This window comes from Oryctolagus cuniculus, chromosome 5, assembly GCF_964237555.1.
Source record: "Oryctolagus cuniculus chromosome 5, mOryCun1.1, whole genome shotgun sequence".
NCBI lineage: Eukaryota > Metazoa > Chordata > Mammalia > Lagomorpha > Leporidae > Oryctolagus > Oryctolagus cuniculus.
Window position 1 is genome coordinate 113,601,259 of NC_091436.1, and position 13,499 is coordinate 113,614,757.

Consider the following 13,499-nt stretch of genomic DNA (forward strand, 5'->3'; position numbering starts at 1 on the left):
GGTCACCAATAGATTCAACTCAATCAAGTCCATGCAATACAGTTTGTATTCAAGCTTTACAAGGTTAAAGATGAAGTGAGAAATCTCAAAGCTGAAAAGGATGGCGGAGGAGAAACACATAAAAATTTCTTTTGCCAGATTTCACATTTATCAAGAGAAACTTTACAGGCCAGGAGGGAGTAGGATGAGGTTTTCATAGCACTGAAGGGAAAAAACCTGCTGATCAAGAATATTGTACTCAGGGGCCAGCGCTATGATGTAGCAGGTAAATCCCTAGCCTGAGTACCGGCATCCCATATGGGAACTGGTTTGAGTGCCGGCTGCTCCACTTCCAATCCATCTCTCTACTATGGCCTAGGAAAGCAGTAAAAGATGGCCCAAGTCCTTGGGCCCATGCACCTGTGTGGGAAACCTGGCTCCTGGCTCCTGGCTCCTGGCTTTGGATCCGTGCAACTCTAGCCATTGCAGCCAATTGGAGAGTGAACCAGCCAGCAGATGGAAGACCTCACTTTCTCTGCCTCTCCTCTCTCTGTGTAACTCTGACTTTCAAATAAATAAATCAAACTAAAAAAAGATTGATTTATTTGAAAGTCAGAGTTACACAGAGAAGGAGAGGCAGAGAGAGAAAGAGAGAGAAAGGTCTTCCATCCGATGGTTCACTCCCCAATTGGCCGCAATGGCTGGAGCTGTGCTGATCCAAAGCCAGAAGCCAGGAGCTTCCTCTGTGTCTCCCATGCGGGTGCAGGGGCCCAAGGACTTGGACCATCTTTTACTGCTTTCCCAGGCCATAGCAGAGATCTGGATGGGAAGTGGAACAGCCGGGTCTTGAACCAACGCCAATATGGGATGCTACCACAGCAGGCCAGGGCGTTAAACTGCTGCACCACAGCGCAGGCTCCTAAACAGATCAATATTAAACAAACCAACAAACAAAAATATTATACCAAGCAAATCTACACTTTAGATATGATGGAGAGGTAAAGACATTCTCAAAAAAAAAAAAAAAAAGGAGAGAATTTATCAGTTCTTGAGCCTGAAATAAAGAGAGATTAATGAGTAAGAAAATATCTGGGGGCCAGTGCTGTGGTGCTATGTTGGTTTGCCACCCAAAGTGCCAGCATCCCATTCGGGCATGGATTTTTGGCCTGGCTACTCCACTTCCAAACTAGCTCATGGCTAATGTGTCTGGGAAAGCAGCAGAAGATGATACATGTGCATGGGCCCCACCAACCTTGAGGGAGACCTGACGGAGTGCCCGCCTAGCTCCTGCTTCAACCTGGCTCAGCCTCAGCCATTGTGGCCATTTGGGAAGTGAACCAGCACATGGAAGATCTCTTCCCAATCTGTCTCTTCTCTTTTCCTATAATTCTGCCTTACAAATGAAAAAAAAAATGCAAATAGCTCTTTTGAAAAGAAGAAAATGAAGATAAAAACTCATTGGTGGCCGGCGCCATGGCTCACTAGGCTAATCCTCTGCCTGTGGCGCCAGCACTCCGGGTTCTAGTCCCAGTTGGGGTGCCGGTTCTGTCCCGGTTGCTCCTTTTCCAGTCCAGCTCTCTGCTGTGGCCCGGGAGTGCAGTGGAGGATGGCCCAAGTGCTTGGGTCCTGCACCTGCATGGGAGACCAGGAGGAAGCACCTGGCTCCTGGCTTCGGATTGGCGCAGCGCGCTGGCCATAGCAGCCATTTAGGGGGTGAACCAATGGAAGGAAGACCTTTCTCTCTGTCTCTCTCTCACTGTCTAACTCTGCCTGTCAAAAAACAAACAAACAAACAAACAAACAAAAACTCATTGGTGAGTACAACTCTATAGGCCAAGAGTGGGGGAGAAAAGGGAATGTTTGCACACTTGGTTAGGAATGTAAAGTAATATAGTTGTTATGAAGAAATAGTATGGTGAATTCCTCATAAGCTAAACATAGATCACCCCTGTCATGTAGTGATCTCACTCCTGGAGATTTCCAAGGAAAAATAAATCTTTCTGTTGAAGAGACATCTTCACTCCCATGTTTATAGCTGCACTATTCACAGTAGCAAAGCCACGGAGACAACCTAAGTGTCCATTGACTGGTGAGTGAATATAGAAAATACGATGCATACAAACAATGGAGGTTACTTGCCCATAAAGGAGGAAATCTTGTCACTTACAACCTGGATGCAAGTGGAGGTTGTTACGTCAAGTGAAATAAGCCAAACACAGTAAGACACGCACTGCATAATTTCGCTAATATGTGGGATGCAAAAACGATTGATCTTATAGAAGTTTGGAAATTGGGAAAATCATCATCAGAGGTTAGGGAATGCAGGGGTATGGGGAAATGCTGATTAATGGGTACTGAACTGCAGTTAGAATTAAGAAGTTTTGCTATTCTACTGCAGAGTAAAATGACTATAGATAATGATACTACATTGTATGTTTCTCTAAAAATAAAAACCATAAGAAAATATTTTAATGTTTTCACCATAAGAACATGCTAAAAATTTGAGGAGCTAGATATGCTTAACTGGACTGGACATTACACAGGGTTTACATGTATCAAACCATTCCATAGTACCCCTTCAATATGTACAATTGGTATGTGTTAGTGCAAATAAAAAAGTTTAAAAATAGCTAAAAATTTGTACCCTCTACAAGAATGTCTGTTATGCAAAAAAGACAGCCATTTCTGAAATATTCTGGCAGTTTGTCAGAATGTTATATATGGCATTGCTATAGGCCCAGCAATTCCACTTTCATGTATCTTCCCGAGAAAAAGTAAGCAATGTCTGCAAAATCTAAAATTTAAATAGTGGAAATAATCCAAATGTCCATTAACTGAGTGAATAAACAACATATGCATATATGCATATGCATATAACCAGGCAATAGATAGGAATGAAGTACCAGTGTACACAGCAACCTGGTGAACTTCCAAAGAATTATTGTAAATAAAAGCAGTGAGATGCTGGGGCAGATGTTGTGGCAGAGCAGGTTAAGCCAGCACTGGGGATGCCTTCATCCCATATGGGAGTGCTTGGGATTGAGTTTCATGCTCTTTCTGATCCAGCTTCCTGATGATGCACCTGGGAGACAGTAAATGACAGTTCAAATGCTTGGGTTTCTGCCACCCACGTGGAAGGCTCCAGTGGAGCTCCTGGCTCCTGGCTTTGGTTTGGCCCAAACACAGCTGGTCTGGGCGTTTGGGGAATGAACCAGCAAATGGAAGATCTCTTTCTCTCCTCCTCCTCCTTCACTGTTCAAGTAAATATATAAAAATGAATCTTTAAAGAAAAAAAATTAGACGCAAAACCCACAAATTGTGTGATTCTAATTTTATGAAGCATCCAGAATAGGTAAACTTGTAGAGACACAAAGTAGATTACGGGTTGCTTTGTGACTGAGGACTGGATAAAGTAAATTAATGCTAATGGTTATGAAGTTTCTTTACAGGGGCAAGCATGTTCCAAAATTTGAATGTAATAATGGCTACACAAAACTGTAAAATCACTAAAAACTGATTGCTTTTAAAATGGATAAGTGTTTTGTTTTATAAATGATTTCTCATTAAAATTTCTGAAAAGGAATTGTATAGCAGTATTTCACTCTGTGTGAAAGTATACATATATATGTGTGTTAAGTATCTGTATTTTGCTTATACACACACCTATATAATCATGTGAATTTAAAATAAACAGAGAAAAATACTGCATTAATTTAGTAAACTTTCAGTGACTCTTGGGAGGGAGAAAGTAAGGTTGAGAGGAAAGTATTCAAACCCTATTTTATACAGATCTGATTTAGTTGAATAATTGTAACAAATTGATTTAATATTTTTAAGCTAAAAATAATGCAACAATCACAAATAAGCACTCAACAGATTACTAAGCCCTGGAGATACAAAGTCGAATCAGATAGCCCATGATGTCAGAGAACCTACCTGTGTTTGATATAGAATTATAAAAAAAGAGGCATTTATCAATTTGATCATTTTCTGTTTTTTAAAAAATTACTATTTCTTACCACTAATAATTTTCTGTATGACATTAAATACATTTATATCTTGAGTGAATGTGTGCACAAAAGATCTTTTGTTAATGGAAACAAAATATGTTTAAAACATAACTGAAATATCTATGCAAAATTTAATTCCATAAGACCAGTATTTTCCCTATATCAGATATGTGTAATTTTAAAATAACATAACATCTTATTAATGTCGAGAAAGCCACTAAGCAGAGAGTGAACATGATTTATTTGTGTATTGTTTGCAATTCATCTGACTGAAGTGAACCTGGTTAGAATTACAAACTATAATTTAATTATTTTCCCGATAAGGAAATGAAAAAAGGGTGTGAATAGTGTACACTCTTCAATTTTATTTATTGCAAATTAAGCTTAGCTGCATAAAGTTGTTCATTTCCATTATTTCAGAACTTTTGTTGTTGCTACTGACAACTATTAATTTGTTACGTTGATAAATATATAAGTACCTGCTACACAAATAGTTCTTATAATTCATCTTAAAAATGCAAGGAATATTAAAGAAAAAGGAAAATGTTATGGTTTAGTTTTTGTGCTAGAAATTTGGTCCTCAGTGTGGCAGTGTCAAGCTGGTGGAACCTTTAAGAGTTGGGGCCCAGTGGGAAGCAACTGGGATGTGACTACTCTATGAAGTGACTAATGCTGGTCTGACAGAGTGGGTGAGGTCTTACAGGAGTGCATCAGTTAGCTGGAGAGAAGGATGTCATAAAAGATAGATTCCAGCACCTCCCTCATCTCTTGGTTCTTCTCTCAGCAAGGCACTCCTTGCTTTCAAACAGTCTCTGCTACAGAAGCAGAAGTGATGGGGTGGCCTGACCTTCTACTTTCAGCCTACCAAATTGTAAACTCTATAACTCTCCTTTCCTTATAAAGGACCCAACCTCTAGTATTTTGTTACAATAACAAAAAATAGGTTAAGAAGTTATTTGTAGCAAAAGGACCTAGAAGAAAATGCAGTATACTGAGGTTTTGTTTTTATAATTACCATGCATCTAAGAAACCACTACAACTGCTAAACATATATAAGGGAGAAACATTTAAGGATATACAAAAAAATTAATGGAAAATGTGTTGTTTTTTAGTTCCACTTTTCCATGAAGTTGCTGAAATACTGAGTTGATGCTATTTGCTTTGTTAGGCAATGTGAAAGAGAGGGTATGATCCAGTTTCTGCCTTCAAGGACTCCTGGTACTTATTTGTGAGAAAGACAATCTCACAAATAAATAATTACAGTTTTAAGGGAAATTATGGAATGTGAAATGTTGAAATCAGAACAAAGATGATAGCAAAGAAATAATCAAGAAAGAACATGGAGGTCGGTGTTTGCCCTCGTGGTTAAGCTGCTGGTTGGAAAGCCTACATCCCTCAGTTGACTGCCCGAGTTCAAGTCCTGGTTCCCAGGTCCACTCAAAATTCCAGCTGTCTACCCTGAAGGCTGTACATGATTGCTCAAGTAGTTGGATCCCTGACATCCAAATGGGAGACCTGGACTGGCTCCTGGGTTCTGCCATTCCTTACCAGGCTCAGTCCTCGTCATTGTGGGCATTTGGGCAGTACAACAGTGGATGGGAACTCTTCTAGTCTCTCTGCTTCTCAAATAAAATGACAAAAAATTTTTAAAGGTTTATTTATTTATCTGAAAGGCAGAGTTACAGAGAGAGAGAGAGAGAGATCCTCCACCCTCTGGTTCACTCCCCAAATGGCTGCAATGGCTGGGATTGGGCCAGGCCAAAGTAGGAGTCAGAAGTTTTTTCAGGGTCTCCCATTGGGCCGTCCTCTGCTGCTTTCCCAGGTGCATTAGTAGGGAGCTGGATTGGAAGCGGAGCAGCCAGATCTTGGTTCCTGCACCCATATGGGATGCCAGGGTCACAGGCGATGGCTTTACTTGCTAATCCACAATGCTGGCCCCAAAATTAAAATTTTATAAAGAAGGATCTGGACAAAAAATGTACTTAAAATGTATATTAAGAGAAACTGACTTAGAGAGTACCAAACCATGTTATTAACTCATTAATACAAAACTGTGTATAGCAGCAGAGGCCTTGAATCAAGTGATGAAAAACTACACAATTTCAATTACTTTAACTTGAATATGGAAATACTAATGCATTTTTTGAGAGACAGATACACACATACCCACAGGCACACACACACACACAATGAGCAGCAGGGAGAGAGAGAGAGAGAGAGAGAGAGAGGGAGGCAGAGAAACAGAGAGATCTTGTCTAGTGGTTGCTCCTCAAATGCCTGGCAGCCTGGAATTCAAGTTATCACCTGCTACCTCCAGGATTATCAACAGGAACTGGAATTAGGAACAGACCTGGGATGGGAATCCAGGCACTCAAATATGGTATATGAACATCCCAACTGTTTTTTTTTTTTTTCCAAAAGATTTCCGTATTTATTTGAAAGGCAGAGTGACAGGGAGAGAGGGATGGAGGGAAGGAGGGGAGAGAGATAGAGGGGAGGAGGGAGAGAATCGTATATCCACTGATTCACTTTAAGTGCCTGCAACAGTCAGGATTGAAGAAATCCATCGAGGTCTTCTATGGCAGATACAAGGACCTGAGTATTTGTGCCGCCATCACTGCCACCTGGGTGCATTATTAGGAAGCTGGATTGGCAGTGCAGAATAGCCAGGACTAGAACTAGGCACTCAGTATAGGACGCAGTCATCCCAACCAGAGGCTTAATCCTCTGTGCCACAAAGCCCATACCCCAATGGGAGTCTTAACATTGTACCAAATGCCTTCCCCTTAAGGTAATACCTTGTTAAAATTGCACACATTTAAATTTTATTTAAGGAAATTCATTTGCATGCATTTAGCTTGAAATGCATAAAGACAGAGAGTGATGCTCCAAACCGTAGCTCTACTTTTAAAATCTACTTTAAAAATGCTGTTGCATCATAAGGAAAAACAATATTGATTCTTTTTATTTTCCTTCTTATTCCACTTGATTAAGAATAGATAACCTTAATGTGGGCATTCAAATTTCCTTTGAAAAATAATATATTTTCATTTCTATAGAGGAACATCTCAAACTATAAATCTCTTTAAGTTGTCTGATTTCTCTACCCTTCTTATTTTCATTTCAAATAGAGAAATGTGTGAGTAGCTTTTTGCCAGGGTCCCTGACTCACATGTCTTTGGAAGATCTTCATCATTTTGTGTTAAAATTATTTGTATAAGCATTTTAGTCTTTGTCCAGAATGTAAGCTCCTTGATGACAAGAGCTCTGCTTATGTTTGCTTGCATCGATCACAGAGTCCAGTGCAGTTCCTTGTACAAATAGGCACTCAGTATTTATGGCATCCATAATTGGCTTGCAATCCAGGAAATTTGAACTACTGAAATTTACATCCCTCTTCAATGACAAAGTGACTTAGAGATGTTTTTCTGAAATCTCTGGGAAAATTCATCAGAATCTGTCTACCACATCACTTCCTTTGCACAGTCCAGTGCAACTATTCTTTCAGGTCCATAAAAGTGTCTGGGAAATTTGCCAGGATTTGCTTTAAAATTTAAAGTTTCAGCACTTTAGAAATTGTTTCCCTTTTAAATTCTTTCCCATTAATTAGGATTTCCTGCTGTCAGATAGTGCTATCAAACACAGCACCTTCTAAAAATATGTTCTTTGAGGTCCATATTCTCAGCTTTAAAATAACTTAAAATATTCAACTCAGCCTAACTAACATTCAATGGATACATAAAGTGTTGGAGAGACAATGGCATGCTTTGGAAATGGGTCCACTTACTCTATTTAAAGTATAAGATGCTTTTGATTGTAATTGGCAACACATTTTTTATATACTACTAAGGGGAAAAAGATATTGCTGATGAAACAATAATATAATGCTTTCTTATAGCCTATATTTTTATCTTATACTTACTGGAAAAATTGTATTTGACACTGATGTTTAAGATATGTTACATTGTTTCCACTGCTTTCTGGGTACATGGTAACTTTTACATTCACTGCTACATCACAGCACAATCTTTTTAACAGCATCTTATGGCAATTAAATTCAACATGCATATCCACAATGCACAACACTATGAAAATTATGACAAAAATAAATATCGATTACCAATTTTGTGCCTGCTCAGGTATAACAGTTATGTTGGAAATGCTACTAGAATCACAGCAAATTTAAGATGGCTAATTTAAGATGTTAAATTCTGAATTTACTTACCATTTTATTGTGAAAGAATTTAAACTTAAGATCAATGAAGTAAAGTATTTTTAACTTTTCCCGTGTTGATTCAATTTAAATTTTAGCTGACAATAAAAGTCTTGCTTTGAGTGTTGTGCTCCTTTTCCTATAGCAATGTCTATTTTTACTTTCCATTTGAGAACCCGTGTTTCCAATCTAATCAAAAAGAAGTCTTTAATTTGCTCTCCCAGTACTGTTGCACAGCTGGAAAAATCTACATTACAGTCTCTGACTCAAATATTTCTTTTAACTCATGAGAGTAAAGTGAAGAGACCAACTCACAGATCATTGAGCTTAAGCATTCTATGGCTAGATTCTTTCCAATCACAGAAGCAAATTTCAACTTTCCTCTTTAAAAAGAGTAAAACATATGTCCCTACCCCCAATTTTTCCTGTACTTACATTTTATGTTCCATGCCTTAGTAGTGTCTTAAAAAGAACTTGACCTCTGGGACTTTGCTTTGGCCAGTGCTACAACATAGTCATTGTCTCTCATATTGGTTTGTTGGACTCTCAAAATAATCCCCATAGTTGAATCCTCTTTCTCAATCTGTGTCAGATGATTCTAGTGTAGCAGTAATTCTAGGATTTGAGAATGGTTATAGAAGCAGTCTTCAAAAAGTTAATGGGAAATGAATAGTACGAAAAAAAAAAGTGCAGATTTCAAAATGTTTTGCCTCCAAATAAATTTACCTTTTAATTTCATATTCCAGGAAATTTTTCCAGGAGCCCTGTATACTTTTTAAAGTTCTTTCTGGAGTGACACTTAAAACTCAACAGATTCTGAGCTGAACTTATTTTCCTTCTAATTTCTTAAAATTCTGTGTGGTTATCCTGTGGGAGTTAACAGTAATTACCATTTTTTTTTGGTTATTCTAGCCAAAAATTGGAAACATTCAAATATCTACACCATCGAGGACTTTATGCTAGCATTTTAATTAATTGTCTGTCTCCCACTTAGCCTTAAAGTTTGATAGAATAGAGACAATGGTTATCCTGTTTACCACTGCAAGCCAATATCTGGCACATAGTATATATATTTGGGTAAAAACCTCAATGACAATTCACTTTCTTTGTGCCTTAAGCAAGTGAACCCAGTTATTATTATTTGAGAACTGAGATAGGAGGGAAACTTAGATTCAAATCTCCTTTGTTAAAGGTTCTATGTGTGGGGCTAGTGCCATGGTGCAGCGGGTAAAATTGCTACCTGTAGTGCTGGCATTTTTTTTTTTTTTTTTTTTTGACAGGCAGACAGAGAGAGACAGAGAGAAAGGTCTTCCTTCTGTTGGTTCAGCCCCCAAATGGCCGCTATGGCCAGGGTGCTGCCTGATCTGAAGCCAGGAGCCAGGTCCTTCCTCCTGGTCTCCCACGCAGGTGCAGGGCCCAAGGATTTGGGCCATCCTCCACTGCCTTCCTGGGCCACAGCAAAGAGTGGACTGGAAAAGGAGCAACCGGGACAGGACTAGAACCCAGAGTGCTGGCGCCGCAGGCGGAGGATTAGCCTAGTGAGCTGCGGTGCCAGGCTAGTGCTGGCATCTCACATGGGTGCTAGTTTGAGTCCCTGCTGTTCCACTTTTGATCCTGCTCTCTGCTATAGCCTGGAAAAGCCATGGACAATGGACTTGGGCCTCTGCACCCATGTGGGAGACCTGGAAGAAGCTCCTGGCTCTGGGCTTTGGATCTGCCCAGCTCCAGCTATTGCAGCCATTTGGGAAGTGAACCAGCAGATGGAAGACCTACCTTGACACGTGCCTCTCTGTAAGTCTGCCTTTCAAATAAATAAATAAATCTTCAAAAAAAAAAAAAAAAAGGATCTATGTTGTGCTTATGTTGGACCTTAATAAGTCAAACCTATTTGGGTGCTTAATAAATAGTTAAGCTACTTATAGATATATACAATATTAGAATTAAAAGGGTAATACTGGGCCCAAAAAAGCTATTTTTACCTGAAGTTTTAAAAACAAAAAGCAATGAGACAGTTGATTAGGCATTTGATAGATTTGACTTACGTTTCCTCTGTGTCTCCCCATAATCAAGTGTTACTAACAAAATATTTGCTATATAACCAAATTAAAGATTGCTGGACAGAATCATAGTATCTTATTGGAAGCTAACATTTGACTCAGGCTTTTGCAGGCAAAATTAGTATGTTAAAGGTATTTCAACACTGAAATTCACATCATATCTAAATCTGCCTCTCTTCTAGAGTATTAAAAGCACTTTTGATGACATTCAATAGTATAATAGGTGAAGTGGAAGGAGAAAATTATAGACAAATATTTCATTTATTATTTTTGACAAGCCTAACCCAAGTAATAAGAGGCAAGATGGTATTCTAATAAAGTATGCTTCACTAGTTAAAATTAAATTAATCTGTCTGCATCGCTAGCATATCCAGCTGCCAAAAATTTTAGTAATCACAGTGCATGGGAGGGTTTGGGAGCTATATACTGTTAAGTCAGTTAATGAAGTAAAGTGTTAGGAGATGTGTTTTCTCAAATGGGAAAAACACTTGGCAAAAACGAAATTTAATTTAGATACGGCATCCATTTGTTTCTTATTTTAAAATAAATCAGAAAGAAATCTTATCCTCTATATCTTCCCTTTATTATCTTTGATGATATCAATAGTTTACAGAAATGTACTTATTAATAGAAAATATTTTGAAGAGAAAGTATATGAGGAGTATGTTAATACCTATGCAATTTCTTGTAACTACCAGGTATGCTAGGTGTTCAGACCTTAAAACAGCCCTATTGGATAGGTCTGACTATTTCCATTTTGGAGATGATGAATGTGGGGCTTAGGGACACTAGCCACCTTGCCCCAGGGGAAATTGGGAGCCAGCACCAGGTGGAAGAGACTGGATTCAATTGCGGCATGTCTGAATTGCAAGTGGGCCTCCTTTCTGCTTACTTCCTATGTTCCACTTCCCTCCTCCCCATGCCGCCTACCACTGTTCAGTAAAACAATTTCTGTTCTAATTTAGGTGTTAACTTTGTGCATGGAAAATTGTATCTACAGTACACAATAATATAAAACAAATGCTTTTTGCTATTATAAAAATTTTTTCTTTTACAGCTTATATCAGAAAGAAAACATTGATCAGATGGACAGTATTTTTACTGTTTATGTTAGAATTGCGATCAAGTTTTACTATATCCAAAGCTAATAGACAAAATTTAAAGGGCAACTAAAATAAAAATGACAACTTCTGTTATTAAAATGTTTTTCAAAGGTTAAACCCAGAGAAACGTGATATACTGGTATAAGTGAGCAACTGGAATCCTAAAGGAATATCATTTAGATTTTAATATATTTCCTCCTGTGCTTGTCTCCTACTACTACCCTATTTTACAAGAAAAATAAATAAAAAGGAAGTCCACTTTATTTTTCTTTCACCCTTCATTCCCTCCTAACTTCCATTGAATAAGTACTATGACTGCTAGTTAAGCTTTCTCTTGTCCTTTGATTACATCAATCTATTGCATATTTGCAGATCAGTGAGTGTTGTTTATGTATCTACTTCATTATTAGATATGAGTAGAATTTGTTTTTCTTCATTTAGGACAGCTAATGGTTAAAATATCATGCCATTTAAATCAGCAGAAAATGAATCAATAAAAATGTCACCAGAAAATTGGACATTAAGACTAATATACTTAATGAAAAATTCAGAGCTCTCTAAGACTTAGAAGATATTAATTACATATGCTTAGCCATAATTAGTACAATGTTATTCAGAATAAATGTCAAGCACTTACAGAGAATATCCACTGTGATAGCTCTCCATTTTTAACATTTAACAATAATATATCTAGTATATATGGATAATTACTTCAGATATATGTAAGTAATTTATCAGTAGTTACTTTGGAAATTTATGCAACTTGGATATCTTTCTAATTTTCAGACCACTCATTCTAAATCAGAGTCATATTTTAAGCCTGTATTTCTTTTGGTTAACATTCTTATCTGAATTGTAAGGAAACCTATCTTAAGGCCACAAAAGGAAATCAACCACGTTAATGGTTTATGCTTAAATAATAATCTTCTGACTTGACATGAAATGTACAATAAATATCCACTTTCTCACAGGCAATTGTTAACATATGTTCAGTTAGCTTATTTCAAAAAAAATGACTGAAAAAATACCATTATCTGGAAATTAAAGAGGCCATAGCGTTGTTTTCAATGACTTAGTTAAAATAGATTTTCAGTGCTCATGTTTGAAAGTACTTCAAAAATTTCATGGAAAATGGAATTAAATGGTAAGTTTACTTTGGTGCAAATTTTTAAAAATCCATGCAAAGGACAAATATTTTTAAATTTCATAGAAAAGATAAGTTACAAAGAATCTATGTATGAATTTCAACATTTTTGTACCAAAATAAACATTTTAAAGCTTTATTTTTAAATTTCATTTTCCCCCAAACTTTTTGAAGTTCATTTGTATCCCCACATCTGCAGCACTGTAACCAATTTTAGAAAACAGTAAAAACAAAAACAAAAAAAAACAAAATATACCCTCTAGGGTCCCAAAACATTAGGTCTGAAAGTTAAAAGTTATTATTTTTTAGCTTCCATTTGAACAGTACTCTTCTAGTTGCTTGTTAAACACTAGGAAGGATGCTTTATAAAATCTACAAAATAGTGTAAGACTTAAAAAATACTCTAGTCAATATCCTTCAATAATAACATATGTTGTGTCCTAAAGGAGGGAGAATTGGCATACATAAGATAGAACAAAGCTACACCAGTATATATTTCCTTACATTATGAGCCTAAGTTCTAAAGTTATTAAATTCTGTCGTGGAGTTTGTTCCTAATTCCCTGTAAGATTCAAAATACAGAAATGGTTTAGGAAAATTTCTGTTTCACTACCATCGAATAGAAGACCTGCTTTGGACATAATCATCTGCTTTTCACCAGAAGTATGAGAATTTAACAGGGCTTAACTACTGCCATATTAAATTGGTCCAGATTTAGGACCAACTGAGAGAGAAGCACAGGGATCCTGCAGAAGTTAAAACATCAGCTTTCATGGAGTTTACAGCTACGCAGGTAGATGTGTTTGTGGGTGTGCGGCCACACTGGGCTTTCTTTATTAAAGATTTATTTCTTTATCTGAATGTCAGATTTGTATGAAGAGAGAGTGAGACAGAGGAAGAGAGAGAGTGAGGGAGAGAAAGAGAGAGAGAGAGCGTGCGCTTCCATTTGCTGGTTCACTCCCCAGATGGCTGCAATGGCTGGGGCTGGGCCAG